The 24,407-nt window shown below is 45.9% G+C and overlaps 1 protein-coding gene and 1 long non-coding RNA gene across 5 annotated transcripts in view; one reads left to right on the top strand and one right to left on the bottom strand.

Annotated features, from left to right (window-relative positions):
• The window catches only part of OLFM2 (olfactomedin 2), a 186,579-nt gene that overhangs the window by 82,387 nt on the left and 79,785 nt on the right, over window positions 1-24,407 (top strand). Inside the window, exon 1 of one of the 4 annotated variants that reach the window (XM_081898149.1) lies at window positions 18,142-18,325. The exons of the other annotated variants lie outside the window; for them this stretch is intronic. The gene's annotated coding sequence lies outside the window, so the exon portion shown is untranslated. Of the gene's footprint in view, window positions 1-18,141; window positions 18,326-24,407 lie in introns of those variants that run through there. 4 annotated transcript variants of the gene reach the window in all.
• Window positions 16,930-17,684, bottom strand: LOC309362603. Its single transcript, XR_014165030.1, has 2 exons — window positions 17,423-17,684; window positions 16,930-17,095 (listed from the first exon to the last, which is right to left on the bottom strand). It is a non-coding gene; the product is annotated as an uncharacterized lncRNA (long non-coding RNA).

Raw genomic sequence — 24,407 nt, 5'->3', positions numbered from 1 at the left:
AGTGAGTTTGGAGTAGCCCAATGCAAAAATCCTGAGGATCCATGTGGATCCGTGCTTTGTAACCACGTTTTAAGTGGGGAGGGAAGGAAAAGCACTCAAGGGACAAGGAGCATGCGTGGGGTGGGTGGAGAAGGATGCTGCTAATAATGCAGAAGAGGGGTATAAGGGGAGAAGGCTCCTCTCCTCTCCCGCTTTGCTCCTTTAAAGCAAGCAGGCTCTGCTTTTCTCCCTCCTCCCCACTCATCCCCGGCTTAGCGAGCTGAAAAACTTTGCTGCTATTTAGCGAGCTGAGTGGGGAGGAGAGAGGGACAGAGAGCCTGCTTGCTTTAAAGGAAGCAACCGGACAGGAGCCGCTTACACATGTGTATGCGGCTCCTCTCCTGCTTTGCTCCTTTAAAGATGCAGGCTTTCTGTCCCTCTCTCCTCCCCCACTCAGCAGCTCTTCTCCTGCTTTGCTGTTTCAAAGCGAGCCACGGAGGAGGGAAGGAAGGGGAACCATGGATCCTCTGCTCACGACTGTATCAGATCCCCCCCCCCTGCCACCCACAGGCATTCCCTCCATAACACACACAGACATTTCCCCTTACTTTCTAGGAGGAAAAAAGTGAGTGTTATGGTGCAAAAAAATACGGTACTTTTAAAGCCATGCATCCAAGTTGGTGGCCATCATTTGGTAGCAACAGGTTTCCTGCTGAGATGTAAACTTTTTAAATCTCCCAAAGTAATGGGAGATAAAACAGCCATTCTTCTTTTGGGAACAGGTCATAGCTGGGTGATACACCCCATGCTCTGCATGCCAGATGTCCCCTGCCCAATCTCCAGAATCTCCTGTTAAGAATCTTGAATGGAGTCTCATGTCACACAAGTGGCAAAGAGAAGAGAGCTCCTGGAGATCAAAGGCTGTACTGGGTTAAATATGTTATTCCATCCTTCCCCTCACAATTCCCAGCACCTGCCCCTCTCCCTCAACCTGAGGGTGTGCTTGGGAATGTGAGAGAGGCAAGTGGATGACGGGAGATGGGGTGGCATGTGAAGAAGATTCGGGGTTGATTTGTTATCTGCTGCAGTTGCAGAGGTGTTCAGGTGGTAACACAGGGAGCTATAAGAGGAACAGAGGGACCTTGACGCCGCAGTTGTTGCAGTTCCAGTTGAAGCACGCAATGCCAGAGTCAGTGATGTGCTGTAGGAATGGTTTCTGTTTATGCAGTTTGCTGATGTGGACAAAGGTGCTGGTGACAATCCCTCCGTCCTGCTTGGCTAATTAAATCTAGCAGAGGGTTGGGTCCAGAGTGCGACCAACACTTCAGTGTGCGAGGGGGTGGTTCCTGCTACATTGAAATGGGCGTTGGTGTGACCACTTCTTCTTCTTCTTCTTTTTTTTAAAAAAATATTTATTAAGGTTTTTACAGAAAAGAAAAAAGCATCCAATAACAATAAACAGTATTACTTTGTTTAACAAAATTTCATATCCTCTTTGAACTTCCTCACGCCTCCCACTCCCATTTGCATCATTAATAAATTTTGTCCAGCAAATTATCATCTTATTTCCAAATTTTAAAACCGCTTATTTAATTACAATAAAATTGTTCTCCTGCAAATTTGTTTTTCTTAATCTCTCTTGTCATCAGTTCCTGATCTATTTTAGTGATGGCCAATTATTTATAACTAAGCATCTTTTTTAACATTCCAATAATTCATAATATTTTTGTAAGTAAATCTTAAATTTCTTCCAATCTTCTTCCATCCTTTCTTCTCCCAGGTCCCGGATTCTGCCAGTCATCTCCGCCAGTTGCATATAGTCCATCAGTTGCATCTGCCATTCTTCCAGTGTGGGTAGATCTTGAGGTGTGACCACTTCTAAAGAAATCAGCCCTGGGTTAGAATAACCCACTTTTGGAGGAAGCTGATGGAGAGTTTTGGTGGGGCAGCTGCAAGCAATCTTGGATGGCATGGATTATTGATATCTATTCCAATCTGGGTTCCCATCAGAGGAAGAGAGTGGGAGTATCCAAATCTTTGTTTAAACCAGCTGCAGTTCATTACCTCTGAATTTAAGAGCTGTGGTTACTTTAAATTATGGTTTATTAGAACATGTCAGGATCAGAAAGCATTGTCTCCTTGGGATTTGATTCAATAAACTGTGGCTTAAATGACAGTTTGTCCTTGTTAGATGTAATGACAAAGCACTGTTATGTTGAAACCTGGAAGTGGATGCTTCTGACCTCACCCTCTTGACACATTCCAGAGGATTGTGGGCGGGCTGCTTCACCTCAAGTTTGTTCATATTGCTAAGCTATGTTTCTATCACACTGTGAGGTGAACAAGAAGGGGAGTAGCTGGAGGGGGGTATGGTGCACCCCTTCAAGCAAGAGTGTTATATTAATGTATGGTGGTAATATACAGGAACCTAAGTTGGCTGAATGATTCCCAAGTGCAAATCATAGCTCTTGGAAATATATGTACTATTGCAGCCCTCATCTGTCTCAAGAGTATCTGGCTTTCCTCGAAAACCCCTTGTGTTTCCATGTCGCTGTCAAATCATGTTACAGCCTCCAGTCACATCCCTTGCTGTAAAGAGAGATGGCAGAAAAGAGCCTCATGGGACAGATCACCCTGGAACATGTCATTTGTCATGTGGGTCACGGTCTGTTTGGATTTTGCTTTTTTACACACACACCCATTTCCCCCTTTTGCCAACAGCACAGTTAAGTAAAAACGACACTGGGTGTATTATTAGAGCCCTTCTGCTTTGTATTGATCAGGCCTCACTGGCGGTCTAGGGTCATAGTCTGGGCAGCTGTGCTCTGTTAAAGAGGAGATGGTTGGAAAGCATCCAAACCAGTGATGAAAGATGCTTCAGATCTAATGCAGAAAGGTTGAAAAGGCTGGTGGGTCTGCCCTGCCCACAGAAGCAAAGGGAATTGCAGGATATGTGAGAGGCATTCCAAATGTGAGTCAGAACCGTGTGTTCCATCCCCTTTGCCCTATTCCATTATTTGGCTGGCATCCCAATCCCATGAGTATGTTGTAAGGATCTGCTGCAGTGGCGCCGCCATGTGCACCAGAACAAGCTGGTTAAGCACCCTTCCTGTCTAGTTGCCATCCACCTGGCTAAGGGCTCTGCAACCTGGTACTCTCCAGTGATGTCCCATGCTAGTCATACTCAGAACAGACCCAACCATTAATGTCTTTGGGATGAAAGTACTTTGATGCAACAGCAAGGGGAGCATGTCTGCCTCCAGTGGAGGGTGAGGTAGGAAAAATGGCAGAGGCTCTAAAGTTGCCAGAGAGCCCAGTGAAAAGGTCTGTAGAGTAGATTGGACACAAATCACCCTTTCACATAAAGACATCACACAATCCAGGTGTGGGGAACGACAGGCCTGGAGGCCAGATGTGTTTTTGCCTGGCTGGAATGTGTCCCTGAATTATGGTCTTGCCTTTTGCTTGTCTTGGAGGACGGAGAGGGATGTGCGCAGAAACTAGCCTACTGTACAAAGGTAGAATTCCCATTTGTTGCTCCTCCCATTTGGTCAGGGTGGATGTCTGGGTCAGGTCAGCAATAACTCACAAGATGTCAGCGTGGTTAACTCTTCATTCAAAGAATAAAGTATGAGTATGGGAACTCTTCCCAGTAGCTCTTGCCCCCGTAGCTCTTGAGGCAGTTGCGAGGAATGAAGGTCCCTGTCTTCCCAGAGTTCCTTAAGTCTTCTCCTCCCCTAGATCCTTCCCCAGCAGCCTGAGGCTCCTTCATCTTGTTTCTCTATGCTCTGCACTCTTCATTCCTCTCTGTGTTCTAGGAGACATGGGGGGGGGGGAATAACTGGTCACAGAAGGAGGAGGAGATCCCTGGCTTCCTCAGCAGCCTGTCTCCTCTCTGGCTCTAGTGGCCCCTCATCTCCAGCCTCTGTTTCTACCTCTGGACTGCTCTCTGCCACAGCCTCTTCCTTCTCACTAAACCCTGTTGCCTCTTCAGCTTCTGACACTTCCTCCTCCTCCCAGTCTGCCCCATCTTCTCCCTCTGACCAGGTATCATCGTACCATCACCAGTCCCTTGGCTCTGAGACTTCTTCCCCGAGGGGTTCCCTTGGGGGTTCCCCAACTGGTACCTCCCACCACTCCTTTGCATCGTATCAGTCCATGTCAAATACCACCTGAATATTAATTTATGAGAAGTCTTTTTAAGTTTATGTGGAACAGACTTTAGCTATGCCACCAGCTGGAAAGGTGGTATGTTTTCAAAAACGTTTTTTTCATGTGACTTGACTTGCTTGTTTGAGCCATCTGATTGTGCTTGCTGCTTGAATAGGCTTCCATTTGTGAGTAAAGGGAGAGGGGCACTGATGATGTCTTGCCAGGCACCCATCACAAGCCTGAAGGAAATTCTGAAGGAGTGCTTGATAGACTCTTCCAGACAGACAGAGGCACAAACTGAACCTACAGCAACTTATCAAATTCACTCCTCACCTTTGACATGATCTGAATATATACCTGAGAGAGTTTCTCTTCCCAACCTTTCCAGCATCTGAAAAGGTATACCAGTGGGGCCCTATGGCAGATCCTTCCCCCCCCCCCCATCTCACAGATGAGGAACTGAGACCTTATTTTCCCACGGACTTTCCCAAGTTGGATTTGACCCCAGGTAGCCTTGGGGCCTCACTAGAGGCAGACATAGAGGTGACACGTGATTTGTGACTACTGCCGCTGAAAATGGCAGCCAGACATTTGAGTTATTAATTTATTGCTATTATTTTTAATTGCATTTATACCCCACCTTTTTCCTGCAAGGAGCGCAAGGTGACATGCATTTAATTCCCACAACAACCCTGTGAGGGAGGCTGGGCTGAAAGGCAGTGAGCTTTGTGGCTGAGTGGGGATTTGAACCCTGGTCTTCTAGGTCCTAGCCTGGCACTCTAACCACTACACCACGTCAGCTCTCATGTTCTCCCACCTCCTGCTTTTCTCTTCAGCTGGTTTTCTCTGTGGGGTTGCCAAACAATGATGTGGAGCAAGGATAGGGAATTATAGGTCAGCTGACTTTGCTGCCTCTGAACCTAGAAGGGTGCATGCTGGCCATTGAGGTTTGCACCCCATGGACAGACTTTTCCCTATGCATTTGTCCAATCTGCTCCTTTGAAGCCCTTCTCAGCCCATGGCAATCACCCCCTATTGTACTAACAGATGCCATAAATGAGTGGCTAACACCTAGCATTTTATTCCGGGCTGAGCAAGGAGTGCTTTCCTCCTGAGGCCACCCAATGGGTTAATGTCGGAGCCTGGGACTTGAACCTGCCTCTGCTCAGGGATCCATATACATTACAGCACAGTGGGGGCAAAGTGATGGTTTTTATTGTTTTCTGAAATCCGATTTCATAACATGGTTAGTTCCACGTTACAGAAGCAACCGAGCCTGCAACCCTCTGGTAAATAAGAATAATAGCAATTATATCATGTCCAATCTTCTTCCTTTACGAGTCCCCCTTTAGGGCTTTTTCAGTCCACCAGGTTCCAGTCGCTTTTCGGTTCTGCAAACATGCGCATTGCAGCCAGAAATCAAATGGGAGAGAGAGAGAGAGAGAGAGAGAGATATTACTATTTCCCAGCTGCCTTCCGGGGGCCCTGCAGCCCACTGTGCACATCCATACATCAGGAAAATGACCTTTTGGTATTATTTTTTCCTCTATTTCCCTACTGCTGGAGAGGTTGGGGTGGGCAGAGGGGAAGTAATGCGTTCTCTCTCTATGTCTCTTCCTCTCTCTATTTCCAGTTGACTTCACTCAGAGCTGTGGAGCATCTCTGCCTGGGGGAGGAGGGAGGGGGCATAACAACCGAAAGAACCAGACTGATTTCCACCTTCTTTGTTAAACAGAGGAAACATTACTGAGGGAAAGTGGCCTATTTTCAGGGGAAGTGGATTAAATTACCCTATGAAACATGAGATCGGAGGAGGAAGCGGGGGCAGGGAAGGGCCAGGCTTGCAATGTCACTGTGTGTGTGTTGATGTGCACATATTTTTACACACACGCACACATTGTGGCAATGGAGTCTCTGCCTCAGACTGGCTAGCCTGGTGTGATGTCACAGAATGTCCAAAACATTCCAAGGGTTCAGGGGAGGAAGCAGCTGTCCAGTGGAAAGGCTGCTGTTCAGCTCTTCAGAGGGAAGATAAGGTTGGTGGCCCCAGGCCTAGGAAGGATTGTATGTGGCACACTGAGGGTAGCAAAGTGAGTGGGAAGAGCTCCTGAGAGGTCAGTAGAGTGGTGCACAGGAACTTAAGAGGAAGAATAGGTGCAAGAAGAGGAGGACACTGAGCAATGGGGCAGGAAGGGCTCCTTAGAAAGTGTTTGGTGGACAACCTCAGAGGCCTCAAGGGCAGGAGATGCTGTATGATCTTAGTCTGGCCACAAGCCAGAGGCCAATTTAGGGGAGCACTGGGCACTGAGCCTTGGAGGCACCACAGGGGATGCCGCAACTTCGATTTAGAAATGGAGTGCAGGAGGCAGGGGGTGCCGAATTTTGGCATCACACAGGGTGCTGCTGTAATTTGAGATGCCATGGCCCGCCATTGCTAGTGGAAGTGTGGCAGAATAGACAGAGTCTGAATATACTACAGTGATTGGAAAGGGCAGATTCAAGGAGTCTGTTCTGTGTTTCCCAATTTGAACTGTGTGGTAGCACCTTTTCAAATAAACTGGTATTCTAGGGACTTCAACTTCTGTATGTTATACCACTATAAGTGCTGTTATACCGAGTCACACTGGTCTGCCTAGCCAGTGGTGGGCAACCTCCAGGCCCTGGCCTAATTGCAGATCTTATTCTCTGGGTTACCTTTCTGGGATTGCTGCCTCTTCTTCCTTCCTTTCTTTCTTTCTTTCTTTCTTTCTTTCTTTCTTTCTTTCTTTCTTTCTTTCTTTCTTTCTTTCTTTCTTTCTTTCTTTCTCTCTCTCTCTCTCTCTCTCTCTCTCTCTCTCTCTCTCTCTCTGTGTGTGTGTGTGTGTGAGAGAGAGAGAGAAATCCTCCACATGTCTCTTATATATTATACATTCATAACAATATCAGGTGGATATACATGGTCCCACTTTCAATACTGTGCATGTTTTAGGGCCCATGTACTGCTGCATTGCCACTCAGTGCATGCCCTGTAGCTTCCTGCTGAAATCCTGTAACTTTCCATACCATGACCATTCCAGGGTTGTTGTTCTCCTGCTTCTGTTGCACTATAGCACAGGAGTGCCCATCCAGGAAGCAATAATGTGGTGACATTGGGGAAGCATCACAGAACAACTAATAAGGCGGAATCATATTGAGCAGCCCACTATAAATCCACCACCAATGCAGTCTAACTGCGTCAATGACATAATGCAGTAGGCACCTCCTCCAAACCCAGCAATCTAGAGCAGTGTTTCCCAACCTTGTGCCTCCAGCTGTTTTTGGACTACAATTCCCATCATCCCTTGCCACTGGTCTTGCTAGCCAGGGATGATGGGAGTTGTAGTTCAAAAACAGCTGGAGGCACAAGGTTGGGAAACACTGATCTAGAGGAACCCAGAGAGAATGCAAGAGGGTTCTGTGCGACCCTGCAGTCCTACAAATCCCACCCACTTGTGGCTCTGGCGCCTCCCACTGCTGGCATGCAGCCCCCAAAAAATGGCTTGTTGAGGGAAGGTGATGCTCAGGAGTTCCCCACCCCAATCCAGGCTGATTATGACAACTCTGTCTGGTAGCAGCTTTCTAGTGTTCTGACCCAAGGGCTTCCCAGTTTTGCTGCCTTGATTCCTTATCTGAACCAGCAGCCTTATTCATGCAAAGCATATCCTTTATCCCTGAGCCCTCCCTTCTTGGGATGTTGCCCCAGAACAGCTGACAGCAAAGCAGAGCGTTGACTCCCAGTGGGCCTATGATGCAAATTTAAATGGCAGGGAAGGGTGTGCAGAATGGCTAGTGGCTCACTCAGTCTTCATAATGGGAAAGGAACGTGTCGCTTCTGTTTAGGTCTTGATTTATGCAATTGGATCTGTGTATGGACTCCTGCTCTGCTTCCTCGTGTTCCATATGTCCACTAGAAGTGAATTTATTGAGAAGGAGAACTTTGAAGCTTCTTATGCAATATTCAGGTGGACTGAAATTCTCTCCCAGAGTATTTAGGGTAGGGTTGTTGTTGTTTTTTGTATTTTCTTTGTTGATTTGTTCTTCATAGCTCATGCAGCAAACATGGGACTTTAGTGAAAATTACAAGGAAAAAATAAGGTAACTTCCTACCCCAATGAGCTTACGGTATAAAATGTTGAAAGTCAGCGGGGGGGGGGCGCAAAGGATTAGGCGAGCATATAACAGAAAGAAGAGGGGAATGGAAGAGGCAAGGTTAACAAGGCATGAATGAAGAAGTATAGATAAGGCCATGTGCCAGTCGGGGGGTGGGAATCTCTCTGTAGAAACTGTGTGCCAAGAAAATCCAAGTTTTGCAACAAATATATTTGCAGGATGAGAACTTAGGAAGCAGCATCTCATCCCATAGTGTCTGCTCTGGGTCCCAGGCAGAGAGGGATTTTCTCCACTCCTTGCTCCCTGGTCTATCTGCCGCCTACATCAGGGGCAGGGTGTACAACAGGGTGCTCTCCAGATGTTACTGGACTGCAGGTCCTTCATCCCTGGCCACTGGCTGTGCTGATGGGGAGTGGAGTCCAACCACATCTAGAGGGCCACAAGTTTCCCATGCCCCTGGAGATGCCAGGGATTGAACCTGGGATCTCCTGCCTGCAGAATATGTGCTTTCCCACTGAGCTGCAGCCTCTTCCATCTGATACAGCTGCGACAAGGAAGCTGGTGCTGATGGCACTGGGGGTTGGAAGTGGTATATCAGTTTTCTAAGGAGCATGTAAGTACCACTGCGGCTGGGGACAGGGAGAGATGGGCAAGTCCTTTCTCCTGGCAAGAGGAGCTCTTTTTCGCCACTTAGCAGCTAAGCAGGGCTTCTTTGCAATTGCCTCACTGTCTCCTGCTCTCACTCACAAGCCGGTAAGGGAGACAGAATGGGCTTTCTGAGCTGGCTGCACACAGCCTTGTTCGCAAACCGCCCACAAGAGTCTAACAGTAGCTGACAAGTGACTGTGGGTCATGGATACAGTTTGGCAGAAGCAGCAAGAGTACAGTAGTGATGGCAAAACAAATGGGTGATGTGGTTCTACATTGAAGAAGTGTGTTAAGGCCTCTGCTGGAGCCCCCCTCTGCATCTCTCCAGGTGGCTGCTTTGCAAAAGGGGGGGGGGATGAGCTTAGGCAGGAGGAAGTTTAATCTGTAGTAGTTAAGTAGATTTGAGTGAGGGAGTGAGTGAGGAGATCTGTGGTTCAAATCACATGTTCACCATAATCTCACTGTGTAGCAATAAATAAAATATCCCTCTCTCCCCTCCATCTACATTATGGGGGCAATCTTGACCTAACTTTCAGGGTTGGTGTAAGGATTCCAGATAAATTTGCTTAAACACTTGAACTGTGCAATATAAATGCCTGTTCATTTTTTTAAAAAACAGTGTATGTATATGTGAACTAACAGCATCCCTGTGTAGATTTAATGCTAAGCTTCTTGGGAAGTACACCTTTTAAAATGGCAGGTGTCATCCAACATGCAAGCCTAGAATATCTATTTTGGGTGGTACAGACTGCAGGCTTTTGCGTTTACTTGCCTCTGCCTGTAGCACATACCACAGGGCAGAACTACTACTCTAGTTGAAGGCTAGAGGAATCTGCATACACATCCAGCTTCTTCAGAAATGTCTGCAGTCCTGAAACTGGCATGAGTCCAGCTGAGATGCTTAAGCAAACACTTATTGCCTGTGTCAGTATGATCTCCACAGATCAATCAACCCTCAGAATCTTAGGCTAGTTGCATTCTTAGTGGTAATAGTTAGGACAGAGTCTATTCTACTTGTTCATTTCAAAGCAGGCGGATCTAGTAACCATTTAACAGTCAGCGTGGAAGGAAAGGAGAGTTCTTGTATCTGTGAATGAGGAGCTGTGCTCCCTGGCCGTAGTCTTGGTAGACTAACATTTCTGCTTTGATTTCAGGTTATTGGCTGCTCTTAATTACCCCTTCCCCATTCTCTTTCGTAAGTTATTTTGTTGAATGCGTTAAGAATCCTGGGCAGGGTTGTGCAAGCACATAATTTGGCAATGTGAACTGAATTCAGCATCTCTAGAATCATTGTTTTTATATTGTAAAAAAAACCCAGACACAAGTTGTTGGAAATACATGTAAACAATTTTTGATGGGATTGCTCAAGCTAGAGAGGAGGCTGGGTGAGATTTCCAATGGTCAGAAGGTAGCACTGCTGCCCCATGCTTAAATCCTTGCTTTTCCCAGTGACTAAATAGGAAAGCACATTCAAATATGTGAGAGTTGCATAGCATATGCAGGTAATAGAAACAACTGGTGCTGATTTCCGTTACACTCAGTGCTGACTGTTTTATGCAACATGCACACATACATTGATGCTGTTTCCCCTCATTGTCATCTGCTACCTGTTGCACTGAGAACAACGCTGAGCCAAGGGAGCCGATTCTGTTGGACAGTGAACCGCAATGGCATTGTTTGGCAAGCCTGCTTAATCTCCACTGTGGGATCCTCCGGCTCATCAATCAAAGTGGAATTGGTGTAATACATCAGTAGATAATAGAAAGGACAGTGCAGTGTTCTTTAAAAACCTAGGAGTGACAGACAGTGAGCTGTCATTCCTGACATATGTATTTGATGACTATGCATGATATTAATTTTATCTGTCATAGCGATAAATGAATGATACTGCTCAGTGCATCAGATCTGTATTTCTTAAGTGATCATTACTATGAGATATTGTTTTTCCAGGTAGATAAGCTATCTTTAGAGTTAAGGATGTCTGGTGCATAGATTTATGCATGTTGGCTCTGATACATCTATGCGCGGGCAGGCAGGCAGGCAAGCAGATACACATCGATACCAATAAAAAACAAGTTCCCATCCAATTCTCATTTGACAGGGGTCATCATAACTGCATCAAGAGGAGAAAGGAAGAAAAGGAGAAAGGAACTTGGCAAGGCTGCTTTGTCTGTGTGTCGGCAGGAAATTGCTTGCAAAGGGAATTCATTGGCTTGAGCAGCATTAAGATCAGAATGACCATCAAGAGCATCCAGTGTGACAATTCAGCTGGAAAGGGCATTGAATTCTGACCAAGTCTTACTGAGGAACCTTCTTAGAACTTTAAAATGGTGGTAAAGGCCTTGGGGGAGGGGATAATGGGAGACTTCCTGGTGTTTTGTCAGTATCAGTACCCTTCCCATTTATTATACGAGACAGTTTGTGTACATGGATGTCTCAAGTGTCACCTACCAATTTGCCTTACATGTGAGAATTTGTTTATGGGTTATTTATCCCTAGTGTTTGCATTTATACCTGTGTGTTTTTATACTCCTTTTGAAATGAAATAAAAATAGTTTACAAAAAAAATAATATTGCATGGTATTGACTTCTCTAAGTGACTGGTTCTCAGAGTGGGTCATGAGCTCTTCTGGAGTGTTGATTGGCAGAAAGAATACTAACCCATTTGAAATTGGTACAAGCAATGAAATAGGCATAATACAATGTGTGCCTACTTTTGGGGGGAGGATGTCCCTAGAGCAGTATATCCTTCACTAAAAATAAATTGTGCACTGAGAGAGGCAGTATTATAACTGAGGTGCCATTTAGCGCCTAGCTTTCATATCTCAGTTTTTAACACTGGTGCTGAGGATGGGTATTCCATCCTCTAGAAGCCAGCTAGGTTTCTATACTGGGCAGGGAGGAGGCATAGAGTACTCTAGCCCACTCACTCACCTGCATGCAAATCCTTATTGCACATGGCGGCTACCAGGCAAATGCTTAAATATCACACTGTGTCTTGTGGTTTGCAAAGCTGAGTAAATAGGCATGTTCAAAGTGCTTGGCGCATAGGTTTCCCCATTCTGCTTTTAGGGGTTGACAGCTGTTAACAGCTGTGGAGTGAAAAGGTCCTGAAATGTGGTTCTGTAATTATTCAACTTGCCCAGAATCTCCTGATAAATCTGTTCCTGGGTTTAACCTAACAGGTACAGGTTTATAAGCTTCCAGTGTTAACGATGCTAATACATCACTCAGTCAGTGATCTGATATTGATGTGCAAAATTCTATCAAGTAATCAACAACCCAGGCCTGGCCACATTTTTTTTAAAGGTATCTTATTCCTAATTAGATTCTCACCACCCCCACTCTCCTTGTTCCTGCTGCAGGATTAAAAGCCTTAATTCTATAATGCTCACTGGCACCCAAGCCCTCTGTTAATGTGCAGTTGAAATGACTTGGCACACTCTGTACCCATTCAGAATGTAAACTGATCTAGCATGAACTGGAGGGAATTCCCTCACCTAATGATTTTCAGCAGTGTAGATGGAATGACTTCATTCATACAAGGCACCTAACCTTAATATCTCTGCATTCTTAATATGACTTTAATGTGCAGTGGTAACAGGTTTAATAACATCCTTAATTGGGCTTATAGAATAATCATGTCTGTTTCTGCAGGGCTGAGAATCCATTTAAAGTACAGGTGAACCCAGTGTTCTTTAAAATAAGATTTCCATCCTGAATTAGGGAGTTGTGTGCCCTGAACAAGCACAGCTGCCCAACTAATACATTGGTTTGTTATGCAGATACTTCTAAATTAAATCATAGATGTCCACCTTCAAAAGCAATCTATTATTCCCATTTTATAGATGGGAAGTCAAGGCTGAAGGAGAGCAATTTACTTCATTTTTCTTCCTTTCTGTTGCTCGGTCTCTGCCTTGTCTTTTTCAGTTCACATTTTCTCTGCCTCTGGCTTCTCTCCCCCCCCCCCATTTTCCCCCCTCCCCTGCATTTTTTTTAAAAAGGATAGTGATTCTGTCACTATTGCAGAGCGCAACCCAGATGGAAGTGCTGAACACCCAGTGCAGTGGTGGCTGAGCTGAGATCTGAAGTAAGCATTGAAATGGAACTGTGGCAGAAAATAAAGTTTTATAGATTTCCTACAAATGCAAGTGCCAAATCTATTTGGGGTCTTTATAAGCTATTGAATCTTGTAACATCTCAGATTGATGGACAAAATCCAGCAGAACTCAAAACCTTTAAGATGTGAGACACCTCCCCCCCACAAAAAACTAGGGGCTGCTGCATTGCCTGCCAAACTGCCTATACCCCACCAAACCCACTTTCCGGCCCCATGCCAACCCCCGTTCCCTCACATTCCTTAAACCCCCCATCCTTGTGTACCTGCCACCCCCACCTTGTTGCCAAATTGCCAGTCCCCAGGAGCTCAGGACACGACCCAAACCAGCACCTCTTGCCCTGGTGCTGGGAGCTGCATGGATACGAGGAATGGGGTGTGATAGGACAAGGGCTCAACAGAGAGGTGTAAGGGAGGCGTTACTCTGTGAAGCACCTCCCCTTCTTTAAGAAAGAGTGGGGAGAGAGGTGAGCTGCAGGGGGAGAGGGAGGGGTGATCTGGAAGGGGCTAAGAGAGCGGGGGGGGGGGGTCAGCTGTGGTTTCAGGGCAGTTGACAAAGGGTTCTGTGGGTAGGTGGAGTTAGTGAGTAGGGTGACCAGGGGCAGCAGCCCCTAGTAATAATCATTAAAATTCTTGTGGAACCACGTCCAAGGGCCTGTAAATGAGTAGTTATTAGTCACTTTTCAGGATTGACATTGGCTATTTGAGTGGAGATTTGCTTGTCCTGTCCTGATTTAATTCTGTTTTGAGTGTGGTTTGAATCTGTTTCAACATTCTTTCCTTTTGGGGCTGCTGCTTTGTTTTGGAATAGTAACCGTTTGCATTTGGGAATAGATGGCAGCCCAGGCTATTACCATATGTAAGCTGTTGTGTGTTCTTCTGGAAGAAGAGCTGGATACAAGTGTAGCCACTAAATAATAAATTGTGATTTTCAGAAGAGCAATTTTGCTATAGGGCACTCTGCTCTGCCATAATACATGTTGTGTCGCCTTGTTCTCAGGCCTACCTCGCTTTCCATTCCCCATTTAATTTAAGATTCATTGTGCAGCTGCATTCAGACTGTATTATCCAGCAGTGTGTCCAATAAATCCCCAATAAAACAACATCTCGCCCTGGCCTTATAAGAAGAGATCAGGTCATTTATCTTTGCCTGGCTGTATGCAATGGATGACTCTGCTCTTGGTTTTCATAATTAATAATTATGGATTACCCATGGCACTTCGGTGGAGAAGCACCAGCATATGGGGTGAATAAATCAGTGGGTGAATGTCAAAAAGGTGGAATAGCTCTTTCTCACACACATCCCTCTCAATTTTCCCATGCTGAAGGAAACCAACCAAAAGGCAATGCAGCCCAATGGGACTCAGTGGGAACATAATTGGCCCATTCCTGGCTATGAATTTTGCATGGGAAACACAGCCGACGTTGTCGGGCTAAATCAGACATGTGCTCCATCTAGCTAGACTTTCTCACAACAGAGGGTTCTCTGGGAAGGGATGTGACAGACCCAGGGATCCCGCCTAATTCTACAGCAAAATAAAATCCATGGCCTGGATCCAGCTCTGGTCACGCTTCACTGCAGGAGGTGAGCTGTAGCCACAGTTTCTGCTGAGTTCAGAGGGAGACTAAAAGAGTCTTGTGTTCCTCATTGACACTTGGATATGCCTGTAGGGGTCCCTTGCTTGACCAGGGCAAAAAGCTCTACTGATGGATAGGTGGAAGTTCCCCCTCTTCTCCTGTTGAACTTGGAAGCGCTTAATTAAAAAACAAAATAAGTGTTTATAGGACAAGCGCTGGTCATCCAAATTAATTGGGTCCCAATCAGTGACACATTTAAAGACTCAGGGCTCCTCCTGAAGACATAATTGCAGCCTCTGTCCCTCCCAACCTGGCCAGGTCCTTCATCACCGCCATCTCCAGTGCAGGAGGGGGGAGACATTCTGGTCAGCTTGGGGGTGCGGGGGCAGGGAAGCATCTCAGTCTCATGGCGCTCTGAATATGGGGAGAAATGGCGCTCAAGAAGGACACTGACAAACTGGAACGTGTCCAGAGGAGGGCAACCAAAATGGTTAAAGGCCTGGAAACGATGCCTTATGAGGAATGGCTAAGGGAGCTAGGCATGTTTAGCCTGGAGAAGAGGAGGTTAAGGGGTGATATTATAGCCATGTTCAAATATATATAAGGATGTCACATAGAGGAGGGAGAAAGGTTGTTTTTTGCTGCTCCAGAGAAGCGGACACAGAGCAATGGATCCAAACTACAAGAAAGAAGATTCCACCTAAACATTAGGAAGAACTTCCTGACAGTAAGAGCTGTTCAACAGTGGAATTTGCTGCCAAGGAGTGTGGTGGAGTCTCCTTCTTTGGAGGTCTTTAAGCAGAGGCTTGACAACCATATGTCAGGAGTGCTCTGATGGTGTTTCCTGCTTGGCAGGGGGTTGGACTCGATGGCCCTTGTGGTCTCTTCCAACTCTATGATTCTATGATTCTATTCTATGAATGGTTGCATCAGGAATGCAATGGCACCCTACAGACCTTAATGTTACCATGCGTCAACCAGCACAGATCCGGCTTTAGCCTGTCTCCCTTCTACCTCTGCATAACTGGGTAGGGTATGGCAAGGTCTGACACCCCTGTCTTCTTTCAGAGTATGCAACCTTCACATGGTCTCAGAAATGAAAACAAAGGAGCTTCCACATATCCAATAAGATCCATGCTGGGAGAAGACACACTTGATAGAATCTTAATCAGCAGACTCTCTTATCTATGAGATGATCTGAAAAATGTCTGTCTGCTTTCAAAGGCCTGACTGCTATTTCTCCCCATATTCTGCTGCTGATTGAGATGCTCTGATGTTTCAGAAGCGCTTCATTTGTCCAGGGAGTGGCATCAGTAACAGGATGCTGTAAAACACTGCTGATTTTTGTATGGGAAAGGAGATGTTAGTTTGAATGGGTTCAAATAGCCACTTTCAAAAAAACAGCAGAGCTGTGCCACTGGGCCCACACCTAGCCACTGAGCCTGCTGCCTCCCCACAGTCTATCCACATCCAGCTGAACATGCACATGTGCTCCATGTAGTCTGGAGAGCTGCATGGCAAGATCCCAATCACATGGAGCTGAATGCAAGCCAGCGCTCCTGCCAACATCCTGCTCAACATTCATGCTTTGAGGTGGGCAGGGTCTGTGATGCACAAGGTGTCAGTAGTGGTTCCAGTGGCAGGACCCCCACTCCCTGTTCCCCATCCGTATTTTGTACATATGGATTACTTTCAAAAGGGCTAACCTTACCCAGGCTCCAGAGACAGGATGTATCCAGATCAGGTCAGGGCACCAGTTGTGGGGAAAGAGGTGGCTGCAAAGAGCACTTTGGAAGCCGGGGGAGCGAAAGAACAGAGAAGCCTAGAGTCAGGCTGACTGGGAGCAAGTGCAGAATCTGGGAAATCAATGCTTTCACTTCAAGCAATCAGCATCCACCAATGCCTTTTCTCCAGGCTTTGGCCGGAAGGCATATGTGACTACCACCTTACTGAAGCTAAGGCGGTTTAGGTCTGATCCGTTTCTAGATGGATGACTGCACAGGAAGCACATGAATGATGCTTTGCCTTCCAGGATGGAGGAGAGGTTGCATAGAAATGTAAGGAAAAACAACAACCATCTTGGAAATGTGTGAGCAGAATTAAAATGCTTGTAAACTAAAGAAGTGGTCAGTGAATAGCACAGCCCCACAGCCCCCATTCCTCTATTTCTCCCCCTCTCTCCTGTGATTATAAGCTCTCAAGGACTACAGTCCACTTTGTGCTGGCTGAAGTATGATGTCTAGCAATTCTGATGAGACAACCCAGACACCAAAGGGTTCATGTGAGTTCCTTGACTGTTGTTGGAAATGAAGAGAACAGGACTCTGGTTGCATTGAACTTGTGATCTCACTCGTCTTAGGTTTTGATGAGGTACAAAGAAAGAATCCGTTGGATGATCTGAGCCAGTGCTTCTTGCTTTGGGGAAAGCGAAGTTCTGCTACACAGTGGGAGGGAAAGTTCAATCAGTGCCTTTTGCTCTCCTTTAACATAGCCCTGCATTGGAAAAGAGAACGGATCGACAACAAAATGTTGCAACACTGAGTGCTCCTGTTCAGAATCCCAGGCACTTCATTCCATTTCCCACCCACTAGTTTCAAATTCCCCTTCCCAATAGCCAGACGGCATTGCATGGCCACTGGGCATCCTCAGTGCTCATTGGTCCATTTTGGGGTTTGCCAAAGATTTTATGTACTCCTGCAAAGCTAAAGGCCCATCCAGCCTGCTGATACGTCCCTTATAGCAGTGGCCCATCTAGTACTATTCTCAGAGTTGCCACCCCAATGCTATTATTTTTATTTTTTTATTACATTAATATCCTACCAATGAACTCAAGGCGGTGTCCATAGTTCTCCCGCTGCCCATTCCTATACTCACAACAATCCTGTGAGGTAGGTTAGGCTGAGAGACGGTGAGTGGCCCAAGATTACTCAGTGCGCTTCATGGCCAAGCGGGGATTTGAACTCAGGTACCCCAGGTTCTCGCCCAACACACTAACCACTACACCGCATGTATTGACTGGCAGTGGCTGTCCTGTTCTCCTAGCAGAAGGGGCCCTTTCCATGATCCTTTTTACCTGGAGATGCCAGGGGTTGAACTTTTTGCATATATATATATATATATATATATATATATATATATATATATATATATATATGCTTTCGTAGATTATATATATATATATATATATATATATATATATATATATATATATATATATGTATATGTATATGTATATGTATATGTATGTATGTATGCTGTGCTTTTCTCCTATTGAGCTGTGCTTTCCTCAAGGGTGAAAGAGTGTTGATACTAGAAATTCAGAAGTATTGAGTGGACCTATCAGGGTGGGGAAATTCTCTTGTCATGGTTAGATCCTGCCCAGGGCCTTTGGATGGAGAAGCCACTGCACCACATCTCATGGGGCAGAGTTGTGCCTCAGCAAGCCCCACCCATCCTCAGCATGTGCCACCTTCATGACACACTAACATGACATCACAGTATATGTGGGTAGAGCTAGAGCTGGGTTGCCATGGCGTAGCCTCCACTTTGAATGGCTGCTGCCCAGCCATCCTCATAGGCGACATTCCTTCTGAATGTGGAGGCTGAAGGTTGTACCAGTCTTTCCCAATGCTCTTCTCGCCATACCACTGATTCTGAAATGCACACACTATTTCCATGACACTGTTGACATGAGGAGTGTGGATTTCTGGCTGACACAATGATGTAAGCAGCTGGTAGCCTATAAAAGTATCCTATTCCCCACTACTCCATCCCTCATAGATTCCTTTTGGCATTTGAAATTGTTCCAGAGAAGCATATGGTGATGGAAATTAGGATAAACACAGCTCCTTGATCTCCTGCCTTTATCTCTCCAGTTGCCAATCTCATGCCAGCACTTTTCTTGTTATAATGTAGCTGGCTTTTACAGGCCATGCCAACTCCAAGGTTTCTCCATCTACTGGCTGCATCTTCCATGTCAAGGCAGAGGGAAATGGCACAAATTGCTTGCTTGTGAATTGCGGAAGGGGGTCCCGAAAGGAGCAACCTATGCCGGGTGTATCGCTGCTGCAGCTTACCTTGCCTCAGAGTTGTCTGTGATACTGAAATTAATGGGAGCTCCACAAGATAGCTAACCATGGATGATTGTATCCTTGGACTGATTGATTGGTGATGGCAAAGTTTAAACAGCATGGCTGCAAGTTAAAGACACGCTGTGGTGCTGGCTGTGACTGCTTTGGTTCTGGTGTATTACTTAAGGTAAAGGTAAAGGTACCCCTGCCCGTACGGGCCAGTCTTGCCAGACTCTGGGGTTGTGCGCCCATCTCACTTAAGAGGCCAGGGGCCAGCGCTGTCCGGAGACACTTCCGGGTCACATGCCCAGTGTGACATCGCTGCTCTGGTGAGCCAGAGCTGCACACGGAAACGCCGTTTACCTTCCCGCTAGTAAGCGGTCCCTATTTATCTACTTGCACCCGGAGGTGCTTTTGAACTGCTAGGTTGGCAGGCGCTGGGACCGAGCAGCGGGAGCGCACCCCGCAGCAGGGATTCGAACCGCCGACCTTTCGATCAGCAAGTCCTAGGTGCTGAGGCTTTAACCCACAGCGCCACCTGTGTCCCTTGGTGTATTACTTACCCGACTTTATTTACTTGATGGTGGTGATATTGGTGGTGACTAGTTTGGTTCTGGGCACAGGGAACAATTGTTGTTAAGGCTCTTTTGGTTTTGATGTTTTTATTAAAACCACACACTTTTTAGATAAACATTTCCATTTCAATGTGTATCACTGGCCTAATAATTGGAACGTATGTCTCGGAATAAACAGCACTGATACATGCGCTGCAATCTAATGGTTTTGATGCGTTACTGAATAGGGCACAATTTATCATGTTTCTTAAGGCTAGTTTGCTTCTGGTGTGTTACTGCAATACAGGGGTACCTTGGGTTACAGACGCTTCAGGATACAGACTCTGCTAACCCAGAAATAGTGCTTCAGGTTAAGAACTTTGCTTCAGGTTGAGAACAGAAATCGTGCTCCGGCGGCGCAGCAGCAGCAGGAGGCTCCATTAGCTAAAGTGGTGCTTCAGGTTAAGAACAGTTTTAGGTTAAGAACGGACCTCCAGAATGATTAAGTACGTAACCAGAGGTACCACGGTAGAGAAAAACTTCTTTCTTTCTTAAATTAGCTTACTAGTAATGAGTGGTTAACTTTTGATAATTCAGCAGCTAACTAATTTTGCAGTTCCTCCCAGGACCTGAATAAGCAGCTTATGCTGATATTGTGCAGTTTAAAATTTTTAAGATAATTGATCAACCAAAGTAGCTTATCACTTGACAGCCACAATTGCATGTGAACTTCAGTGCAGAACTGCACATGTTATATAAATGTACTTCCTCATTCTGGCATAAATGTAGAGTGGAGGAGGCATCAGTCAGTGGGGCGGTGGGGTGGGGTGGGCTCTTAATCCACTCTGTACCCTAAAATTTCCCCTTGTTGAATGCCCTCCTTGTCTGTTTCCCACCCCAATTCCTTGTTTCTGGGGTCCTAGTCTTGTGAACCTAACAGAATTTTTTGGGGGGTGAGGGGTAGCTTGTAGGAAAGTATGGGAAGAGTACATCACCCCTCCCTGCTGCCAGTCTTCCCTGCCGCTGCCCCCCAACCCCTTGTTAGCCCTGAAAACCTGGGCATGCCTGCTTCATATGAAGTTCTGTCCTGAATCATTTGTAGTTGACGCTTCTGAGAATGTGATTTGTGTAGCTTATCAATATTATTAATGTAAAACAGTGGAGAGAAAGTGGGGGGGGGGGGAGAAGCGATTGGGAGTTTGATTCAAAGTTTTTCTTTGCTCATAACCGGTTGCCCTCAGGCCATTTGTGGTTTATGTGCCAGAAAAGATTTGAGTGTATGAAACTGCTACCTTCTCCTACAAAAGCATTAAAAAAATGCCACTAGGGAAATTTGAGGGCTTGCACCTTTTGAAAGCAACTATGTTTTACTAGCAAAGGAATTTGCCTTTCAAGCGATTTTTGCCCTTATACTTCAGAGCCAAGCTGGAATCATCAGAGCCCCCCCCCCCCCCCGTGTGTGTTAGAAGCAATGATTATAGATAAGCCAGTGTTTGTTCTTTGTGACTTTCACATGCACAGGATTCTACACACACAGAGAGAAATCTGATTTGGGAATTTGACTATATGCCAGTTTGCAGGGGTGGAAAGAAAATGTTTTCAATTCTTCCACACCAGAAGGAAATTCTGATGAGCCAGCAAGTGCCTATGTACTTGGGTGCCCACAATAAAATATATAACATTAATTCCAGTAACTGTTACAACAGAAGAAAGTGGCCAGTTGGAACTCTTTCCTTGTGCAGATTAGATGCCTCACTTTGATTATACATCACTCGGTCACTCCATATTTGGGCCTGGTCGCCACATGTAGCAGAATGAATTGCAAGAGACCTGAAGCGGTAGAATGGACTGTCCATTCAGCTGCCACATATTACTGAGCAAACAAACACAGAAACCTCCCTGCAAGTAGAAAACCAGCAGAGCAAGGAGATTGCTGGACTGTGCTTGCTATTTATAGAGAGCAGCCAGTCCTGAGGATAGCAGTCATTGTTTTCCGTCTGGGAGCCCATAGATGAAGTCTGGGATTTCTGGGAGTTTCGGGTTTCTTCCTGTAACTCTGAAGATAATATCTCAGCCAAGACTATTTCATGGGCCAGGCTCATTGTATTTCTATTTTGGTTGTTATTCTCCGAGTCCTGTATTCCTCTAGAGAAGGTTGAGTGATCTTGAGCAGCAGAGGGAAAAAGAAGAGCCTCATCCTGCTTCAACTCAACCATCTCAGGTGCTTGCTATTTACTTTCAGGGATATTTTTTTTATAGTGGCAATCTGCTTACCTGCAGTTGGAATGAATACATAGTCCACTCTCTTGCCTCGGGTTTCTGCCTTCTCATTCAATTACCTTGGGAGGTAAGCAACAGCTGAATGTGTGAACTGGCTCCATTGTGCATGCTGTCAAGAGCTAGGATGGCCAATTCACATCAAATGAGGGTGATGTATGGCTAGAGGTTTCTCAGCAGCATCCTGGAGAGAGAGCGGCAACTAATCACCTCAATTTACACTGATCTTTGTTGCAAATTTACTGAAACAGGTTGATTTTCCCAGAGCTTTTATCCTGGAGGGATAAAGAATGTGTTAGTCGTAATCCAGAGGTGGGCAAACTTGTCCAGCTTTGGCGGCTGCATTCTCTTCTGGGCAACCTTCCAAGGGCCACATGACAGAGGTGGGCGGGGTCAGAGGCAAAAGGGGGTGGAGCAATGGATGTAAATGACCTTTGTACAGGAGGCTTGTTTCTGGACACACTCACACAAATCTCTCTCTCACCCATGCAGGCAATGAGGAGCCACCCAAGGACACATTGCAGCCAGGGCAAAAACTCGCAGGGTGTGACGCATGGCCAGGGTGGGGTTTGGCCTGGGAATAGTTCCAAGGACCAGGGAGAGGAACTTTGATGAGTTCCTCATCAATGATTTAATGCAGTGAAGGTGCTTCTAGATTAGCTTCGCCAGTCAGCACATGTGAACATTGACCTCCTCCTCTGGGTAGAGTAAAAAACCAAAAAGATTATTCTTTTCCCCTCAGCACCCTTCCTTCCTGTCCCATGTTACTGTCATAAGAGCATGGATCTATCTTGCCCAGCATCCTGTTCTCACAGGGGCCAACCAGAGGAATCACAGATTCAAAGAATTTTAGACTTGGAAGGGACCCCAGGGGTCATCTAGACCAACCCCTGCGATGCAGGAATCTCAGCTAAAGCATCCATGACGGGTGCCCATTCAACCTCTGCTTACAAACCTCCAAAGGAGAATCTACAACCTCCCCTGGGAGACTGTGTCACTGTCTAACAGCTCTTACTATCAGAAAGTTCTTCCTGATGTTTAGTCAGAATCTCCTTTTTTGTAACTTGAAACCATTGGTTTCAATCCTACCCTCCAGAGCAAGAAAAAAATTAAGCTTATTCACTCTTCCATGGGACAGCCTTTGAGATATTGGAAGATAGCTATCATAACTCCTCTCAGTCTCCTCCTGTCCAGGATAAACATACCCAGCTCCTTCAACTTTTCCTTATCAGGCTTGCTTTCCATACCTTTGAACATCTTGGTTCACCTCTTCTGTACATGTTCCAGCTTGTCAACATGATCCGTCTAAAATTGTGGTGCCCAGAATTGGATGCAGTACTACAGGTGTGATCTGATCAAGGCAGAATACAACAGGACTACTACTTGATGCAGCTTCGAATAGCATTGACATTTTGGAGGATGAAATTAATGGACTATGCAGAACTAGATAAACTAACAGGAAGGATTCGAAATCTGAGGGACCAGAAATTCACAGAAGACTGGTATAAATTTACAGACTATTTGAAAAGCAAATGTGATGACCAGACTATGTTTGTAGGTTTGCAAGAAGTTTTGTGAGGGGAATTGTTGGAACTATTGCAAAAATGGATAAAGGGGAGGATGGTTAGTTATGATAATTAAAGGCAATATGAATTTAAGAAATGCACAAGAAGTAGTTAAAACAGTGGATCATCAGAGGTGCTGATGGAAGTCCCAAAAAAGATTGTATAAGTGGTGAAGTTTTGTGGTATGTATTATAATTTATATGTTAAAATTAACAAAAATTATTATAAAAAAAGAATAGCATTGGCATTTTTTTGCTGCTGCATCACACTGTTGACACATTTTAAGCTTTTGGTTCACCAAGACCCCTAGATCCTTTTCACATGTACTGTTAGTAAGCCAGGTGTCCCCCGCCTTATATTTGTGCATCTGGTTCTTCCTACCTAAGTGCAGAACCTTACATTTGTCCCCCTGTAATTTAACCCACAGCGCAGGTGGCGCTGTGGGTTAAAGCCTCAGCGCCTAGGACTTGCCGATCGAAAGGTCGGCGGTTCGATTCCCTGCGGCGGGGTGCGCTCCTGCTGCTCGGTCCCAGCGCCTGCCAACCTAGCAGTTCGAAAGCACCTCCGGGTGCAAGTAGATAAATAGGGACCGCTTACCAGCGGGAAGGTAAACGGCGTTTCCGTGTGCGGCTCTGGCTCACCAGAGCAGCGATGTCACGCTGGCCACGTGACCCGGAAGTGTCTCCGGACAGCGCTGGCCCCTGGCCTCTTGAGTGAGATGGGCGCACAACCCCAGAGTCTGTCAAGACTGGCCCGTACGGGCAGGGGTACCTTTACCTTTAATTTGTTTCAACTGGTGTTCAGAGTCATGATGCCTCTCAGCAGAGATGGTACAAGGCCACTGTGTCACTGAGTTGCGCTGGTACCTGGTATCTATGCTGCCCTGCACAGGGCACAGACCAGATCCTGCCCACAATCTTGCAAATATTTACATTTCATGAATTCCCCAAGCAGTGTGATATTCTGCATGTTAAGTTTCATGTAATGTGTGTCATGTTCTCAACACAGTCAAAAGGATTTTAAAGAAATGAACTGCTGCCTGTATTTCAGCTATCCCACAAACAGTTCCACTGAAAGAGACTAGGGCGTCCTCTTCCATTGCAGACTGTGCTCTCTCATGTACTTATGTTGTTGCAGGTCTCCTCTATTCTGTGACCAGTGAGATGTTCCTGGGGTGCAGCGCTCACCCAGATTTTGTTTCCATTTGGAAAAAGAGTCCTGGATATTTCTTGGCAGTTGTTTTTCCTTTTTATACTTGGGTTTGCTTACAGTTATACAGGCTGAGCTTAGGCAAAGCTGCAACCTCCAGATGTTGCTGGACTACAACTCACAAATCACC

This window comes from Podarcis melisellensis (genome assembly GCF_964234715.1).
Source record: "Podarcis melisellensis genome assembly, chromosome: 2".
Taxonomy (NCBI): domain Eukaryota; kingdom Metazoa; phylum Chordata; class Lepidosauria; order Squamata; family Lacertidae; genus Podarcis; species Podarcis melisellensis.
The sequence above is the reverse complement of the archived record's forward strand: the minus strand, read 5'-3'. Positions and strand labels throughout refer to the sequence as shown.